This window comes from Protopterus annectens, chromosome 8.part1 (assembly GCF_019279795.1).
Source record: "Protopterus annectens isolate FY-2018-M chromosome 8.part1, PAN1.0, whole genome shotgun sequence".
NCBI lineage: Eukaryota > Metazoa > Chordata > Ceratodontiformes > Protopteridae > Protopterus > Protopterus annectens.
This window is the reverse complement of record NC_056742.1, coordinates 70,378,615-70,385,648: the sequence shown is the minus strand read 5'-3', so window position 1 is coordinate 70,385,648 and position 7,034 is coordinate 70,378,615. Positions and strand designations below refer to the sequence as shown.

The window sequence follows — 7,034 nt, the reverse complement described above, 5'->3', positions numbered from 1 at the left end:
GAACAGTAACAGATCCTCCACAGCAATGCATTAATTTACACAAATTGTCATTGGCTTTACCTTTTTTTTGAGGAGGGGATTAGCTTGTGTCAATTCTTTTTTTTTTCAAAAATATGAACAGAATTTAATTATTACTCTTATAAAATTACAAACATTTTATTTATTTAGAATTTGTGCTAGTGTGCATTTTTTCTAAAAAAATTATTTTTTATTGGAAGCTTTAACATCAAAACAATAATGTCCAACATCAGAATTATATAGAATTATATGACTAATAGAGCAACAAAAACAGCAAATATTAAAAGACAACTAAAGCAACTATTTACAAAGGTGTCTACTATACAGCAAGATTTCTAACAAAACACACACACACACACACACACACACACACACACACACACACACACACACACAAAATGAAATACTGACTCTAATTGAACTATTAAAGCTTGTTTTTCCATCAGTTCTTTAAATTTCAACCAAATGTTATATGAAAAGATAACTCTAGAAGTTTTTGCCTCAACCATGATAAGTTCAAGTTGACAAACCTCAATTGCAATGTTTACAAATTCTTTCATAGCTGGGGTATACTCATTTTCCAATTTTTGGTAATAACCTTCCTTGCTATTATTAGGATGCTCCATAAAAGAGGGTATTTTATTCTCGTGACATGTAGAAATTGGAGCATTTAATAAAATTAGCGATTTAGTTAGCATAAATTTATCATTGAAGACAACCTGTAAAAAGGAATTTATGTTGTCCCAATATGGCTTAAGCCTCATACAATCAAAAATATGTTGCCGGTCAGTTTTAATATTCATTTTACATCTCTAACAACCTATATCTTTTTTATACATTAATTCAATTTTGTGTGGCATAATGAATATTCTGTGTATGAACTTACTAGAGAATATTCTCCAATTTAGTGAGGAAGTAGTTTGTTTTGATGTATTCATTTTTTATCATCTTCACTTGGGGAATTTTTGTTACTAAGTCTAAAGTAGTCCCAGTAGTTTTTTCTATAGTATTTTGTTGAGTCTTTTAAGTCTTTTTTTCATTTATATATTTTAGATAGAAATCCTTTCCCTATTATATTTTGGTGTATTAGAATAATTAAAAAATCTATAAATGTAGGGTATGAATTTTTCACTGTTGTTTGCATTAAATTAATCTTAAGTTCAACTGACTGTCTGCAATTTTTAATTTCTGGTCACATATCTTTGTTTAAATCAAACTTATCTATAATATGATCAATAGATCTGTATTATTCCATTTCCATCAAGTAATACCAGTATATATATTTTTTCCTTAAATATAATCATTGTTGTTAGGTTGAAAGTATTTACACTGAGTGTAAGCTAAGGGAAATAGTAAATAAAACATGCTTTATATTCTGGGTTCTTCTAAATAAATTTTTTAAAGATGACTAATATCATGTTAATGTAATAGGACATTAACTGGATTATTTTTACTTTCTAAGAAATAATCTTTTAATAGCAATTGAAAATTATTAGTGTTCTAGAGTGGTGTGATTTTATCAAATGATTAGAATTTAGACAAATATTTCCTTGAATTTCTTTCACACTTGGCATTATAATTCTTGTTCAAGCAAGAAGTTATTGCCTTAATAATTGACAATAATGAATATAATTCTAAATCAGGGACATGAATACCACCCAATGTCCAGTCTCTAATGTGATGATTTAAACCACCATAGATTTATTAGGAAACCAGAGAAATTTCAAAAACAAGGAATTATATTCTTTTATAATCTTTTGTAGGGGTGGGAGAGATAAGGATTGTATTGTATATAAAATTTTAGGAAGAATAATTATTTTAATTAAAGAAAGTATCTCTTCCACAGTAAAAAAAAAAACATTCCATTTATTAAGAATATGTTTTATGGAGTTTAAATTATTATTGTAATTAAAAGTTATTTTTTATTATTGTAATTATCAAGAAAATTGGAAGTATCCCTTAAAACATGTTGTACCTCAGCAAGAACAGGTTTAAGTACTTTGTCAAGATAAATAGATAAGGGTTCAGTCAACCAGCCACGACTAGATACAATAGGTCGCATGGGTGGATCCAGTGTATCTTTGTGAATTTTGGGTAAGCCTCTAAAAGAAGGAATCAGGGGGCTGTCAATCAAAAAATAGGTATATAAATCCCTATCAATAATATCTGTCAACATCAGATCATATAGGCTTCTTTTAAGGGATACTTCCAATTTTCTTGATAATTTGGCCATATTCAGCCATTCACCATCTTTTAACAGGGATGACTTATTAGTCACTTTAGATGTGAAATCTCTTTTCACGTCGATTCCCAATGAAATGGGTATGGATTTTGTTAGAGCCATTTTGGTAAACAACAAGCTAACGAATCACATGATTCATAGATGTATGTCACTTTTGGAGATTGTCCTTGACAACAATGTCCTTTGCTACCAAGACAAATATTTTTTGCAAACTAAAGGGGTAGCAATGGGAACCCCATGTGCCAACGCTTATGCCAATCTGGTGTTGGCACATTGGGAGAGTTTATTTGTTTTGAACAATGACTCTGAATATATTGACCATCTAAACTTTTACAACAGATTTGTGGATGATGTGTTTCTTCTGTGGAGAGGAACAGTTGAACAGCTTTTGGCCTTTGTAACATACTTGAATGCCACCACTGATCTGATTTTCTAAGCTTTGAATGTACATACTCTTTAGATACTATTGATTTTCTTGATGTTAAAGTTACTAAGGGTTCTCATGGTTTTGACACTGAACTCTTTAGGAAGACTTGCTGGAGAAATAATTTATTACACCGTGAAAGCATGCATCCTAAGCATGTACACAGGAACATCATTACAAATCAAACCATTAGGGTCTCGAAGTTAACATCACAATCAACAGTTTACAACAAACATAAGGAGAACTTAGCTAGGAATTTCATATCCAGGGGTTATGGGAAGAATCATGTACTTGATGCTATTTCCAAGGGTGACTGTCGTAGGTCTGACGAGGGAGCTCCTTTGATCAATAGACTAGGTGGTCATCCACACCAACCCAAGATTAGAAATATGGACAATGTCAACAGGATTGTCATCCCTTATACCAATAGGAACAATTATATCTTGGATGTCCTTAACAAACACTGGGGCATTTTAATGATTGATGATAAGATTAGATCTTCTTTGGTCGATGAGAGACCTAGAGTGGCCTATAGGAATATGCTCTCACTTAACAGGTTACTCTGCTATGATAAAAGCCGTTCAAAAGCACAATTGACCCACAAGACAGGCACATTTGCCTGTCATACTTGTAATCAGTGTAGATATATTTCTAACTCTGATAGCTTTACACATCCGGTCACCAAGAAGACATACTTATTTAAACATTATGCCAACTGTAGATCTGTTAATTTAATATATGTAGCCGAATGTCAACTATGCCAGATATTTTATGTGGGTATGACGACCAGGTCGCTACGAGAGCGTATCAGAGAGCACATCTACGCCATTGCGAAAGGCAACACTATGAATGCCCTGGCAAAACATATAGTGGAACTAGGCAGCACACACAGCTTTAAATTTCAAGTTTTGGAGTTAGTCACCAAGAACAGTAGGTTAGGTAATTTTAAAAACAGGACTGAGGAGAGGGAGGGCAAATGGATAATGAAGTTACAAGCCCATAGATTTGGGCTCAATGACAGGTTTTCCATTAAGCCTTTTTTAACATCTAGACCTCTCAAACATTAATTTCAATTTTATTTTATGTTTTTAAATGCTCTTTGTTGTTTGGTCAAATGTTTTTATGAATACTGTGATGTCATGATGTTATCAGTATTTAAGGTGGAGTGTTTTTTACTGCATTTATGTCTGATGAAGCGTTGGTGAACAACGCGAAAGCGCTCACTACACTGCAGTTTGTATGTTTGTTTGTTCTGAACAATAAATGCGAACTTTGGTTCAACTAGGAGCTTTTTTTGAAACCTTACTGGAATTTACTTTACAGCGCATGGTGCACTCATCGTTTTCTTTTGAGTACTGGTTTAGTTTACCTAGCTACGTGCATAAGTTGTACTTGTTTCTATGTGGGTAAAACCAGTAGACAACTCAGAGAGAGAGTTAGGGAACATGTCTATCATATTAATAAGTGCTCAGAACATAATGCACTTGCCAAGCATGTACATATTCAAGGTAGGAACCATAGTTTTAGGTTTCGTGTTATACAACTTGTTCACCCCAGCGATAGGGGAGGGGATTTTGATAATTTTGTTTTAGAATGTGAGCTCAGATGGATTATTCGCTTGAGGGCGGATAGACCACCTGGACTCAATGATAAAATCCAGATAAAACCTATTTTGAAGAAAAGAAGATTAAAAAGAGTATGAAGCCATCAGTAATATTGGGATATACTTTAATATATGAATACTATGTTGTCTATTATAGTATTTTAATGATGAATTTTAACATCAATGCATTAATGATGGTGCTTTTTTATATTAGTATTATTTTTATACTAATATTATTAATTTTGATATTAGGTTGCTATGTAGTATATGCTATAAATAGGTTTAAATACAACTGTTACATATAAATGTTTTATAATTACTTTTAAGCATATATTTTATAAGTATTCTATTATAGGGATGATATGCTTTTAAGATTGATATCAATTAATACTAATTGTTTTATTGTTTTATTGTTTAACCTATGAGAAGGCATTCATTCTTATAAGATGTATGAGCGAAGGGATATATTCATGAGTTTGAAAAAGCCTACTGGTGAAAGCGCTAACTCTGTTATTAAAGTTTTAATATATGGTCTTTAGACTGTCGCCTCATTTGCCTTTATGAACTATTCATTATAGTACGTATATTGCTGTTTATTGCTGTCTTTGAAAAATTTGGGTTTGTTGGAGCCATCGGCATTATGGATATGGACATTTCATTTTGAATTACTTGGAGTTATAGCACTGCCATTCGTCAGTGTTCCGTATATGCAACTGATTGTTTTCATACAGATAGATATACAGAGAGGTAGACAGATAGCTAGGTAAGGACGTATTTGTGAAATGTACATACAGTATACAAACACATGCACAGTGGAGTAGTGTCAGTATTACCAGTAAGGTGTGCTTGTAAGGTATGTAGTACCCATAACACTGCTAATAATACTGCAATTCTACTACTGTTACAAGCAATACTCCTTTCTGATTATCAGCTTTCTGTCTCTGTAGATGGAGAACTGCATCTATCATGTACACCAAGTAAAGCATCCTTCTTGCCCTCACTAAACAACTGTAAAATAAGTTGTTTTTCTAATCTTCTAGTGCTTCTGAGGAGGGACATTAATATGAGGTCCCACTTATTTGAGTTGTTGATGGCTCAAGTGCATATTGGTGGTCCCAAAGCAGTTACTGAAACATGTAATGGATTTTCCCCCATGTCTCAAGTAAATTACCATAAGATCGTTCCATTTAATTATCATACTGTTTTTGACCTTAACAACCTCCTCAGGAAAGCTGTTACTAGCATAAGCTACCACATGGAAAAATTTGTCTTCACATTACCTTTGAACTGTGCTTCTCTCCATCTTACATCTGCCTGTCATCACATTGACTTCTTGAATTCAGTAAAACGCATCAAATCTTTCAAAGAATTTTTTCTCTTGTCCTAATTCTGAGGATCTCTAACTATACCTTCAGGCCGCTGCAGAAGTTGGGGCATTTAGCCTTCTAGTTTTCCAGAGAATCGCCGTCATCCTATTTTTGTATTTATTTATATTTGTATGGTGACAGAACTGTGCATACCATATAAGGATTTTGGCAACTCTAATTACACAGGTATAGCTACTCTTTGTTTAGGGCTAGTGATGGGCATTTTTACACTTCTCGCTATCCTCTACATCTCTTTACCAAGTTCTCACATTTGCTTGCTTAATTTAAGTTGTCCAGAATGACAAAAAGTTCTTAATATCAGTGTTAGCCCCCTATACACACAGACCCATGGGCATACACAAACAAAAAAACAAAAAACAAAAAAAAAAAAAAACACTCCCATACACACACTGCCTTCACTACCACCAGAGCCAAATACAGCATTTTTGAGTGTGATGTATTGCATCTCTTTTTTCACTAACACTTTTTTGACTACTATACCAGTCTTGCAAAAGCTGCATCCTAACCTTTCTAAATTTTTACTCACATACCTCAAACCTATTGTAGATCTGCGCCTCCCTTCAAACAGATGTGTGTTCAGCATAATGAATACATTAAAATTGTCTGAGCCCAGTGATGAAAGCTGAAAGACCATCCATAGACCTCTCTTCTAAAGAGTGAACTATAGCTGTGGTTACTTTCTATAGCCCACAAATCATACTTCTCAGCTGTCTAGATTTTCCCAAAATGTCCAGATTTTTCCTCATATTTTTGGTCTGGGCAGCATGTAATTTGTGGTTTTCTGGCAAATCACTGAGGATTGAAGATACTACATAATGATAGACATTTGAGTTTCAGACTTCACATCCTTTAGAAAATGCATGCTAACACAAATACTGTCATTCTAACAACTTTTACGTTTATAAGAGCAATATGCAAATAAAACCAAAACTGGAGCTACCAGTGGAAATAACACCAAAAAATCCTGTGACCAAACACTGTCAGCAGCCTGGAAACGTTGAAACTAGTTTTTTTCCCGGGGATTTCATCAGAATCGGTTTAGGGGAAGAAAGCGCTCAATCCAGTGTTTTTGCTGTATGGTTATGAATAAAGAGAACTTTGTGTGAACTAGTGGTCGTTACTGATTTTGTTGTCCAGAAAAAAAAAAACTAGTGTCAGCGTTTCCAGGCTGCTGACAGTGTTTGGTCACAGCAATATGTAAATGTTGTCCCTATTTTTGAGCCATGCCCCCCCCCCCACTGCTTTAGACTTTGTCAAGATTTCTTGAGCTTATTGGTTGACAGGTATGTCAGCTGCTTACCCAGACAGGAATTCTGAGATCCATTCCTCAAAAGACGTGGCTTATTAATAATTTTATGT

General features: G+C 33.8%; 1 protein-coding gene across 1 annotated transcript in view; it reads right to left on the bottom strand.

The window, feature by feature from the left end:
- Positions 1-7,034, bottom strand: part of LOC122810195 (neural-cadherin-like) — a 1,307,756-nt gene that overhangs the window by 1,103,856 nt on the left and 196,866 nt on the right. The window lies entirely within an intron of this gene.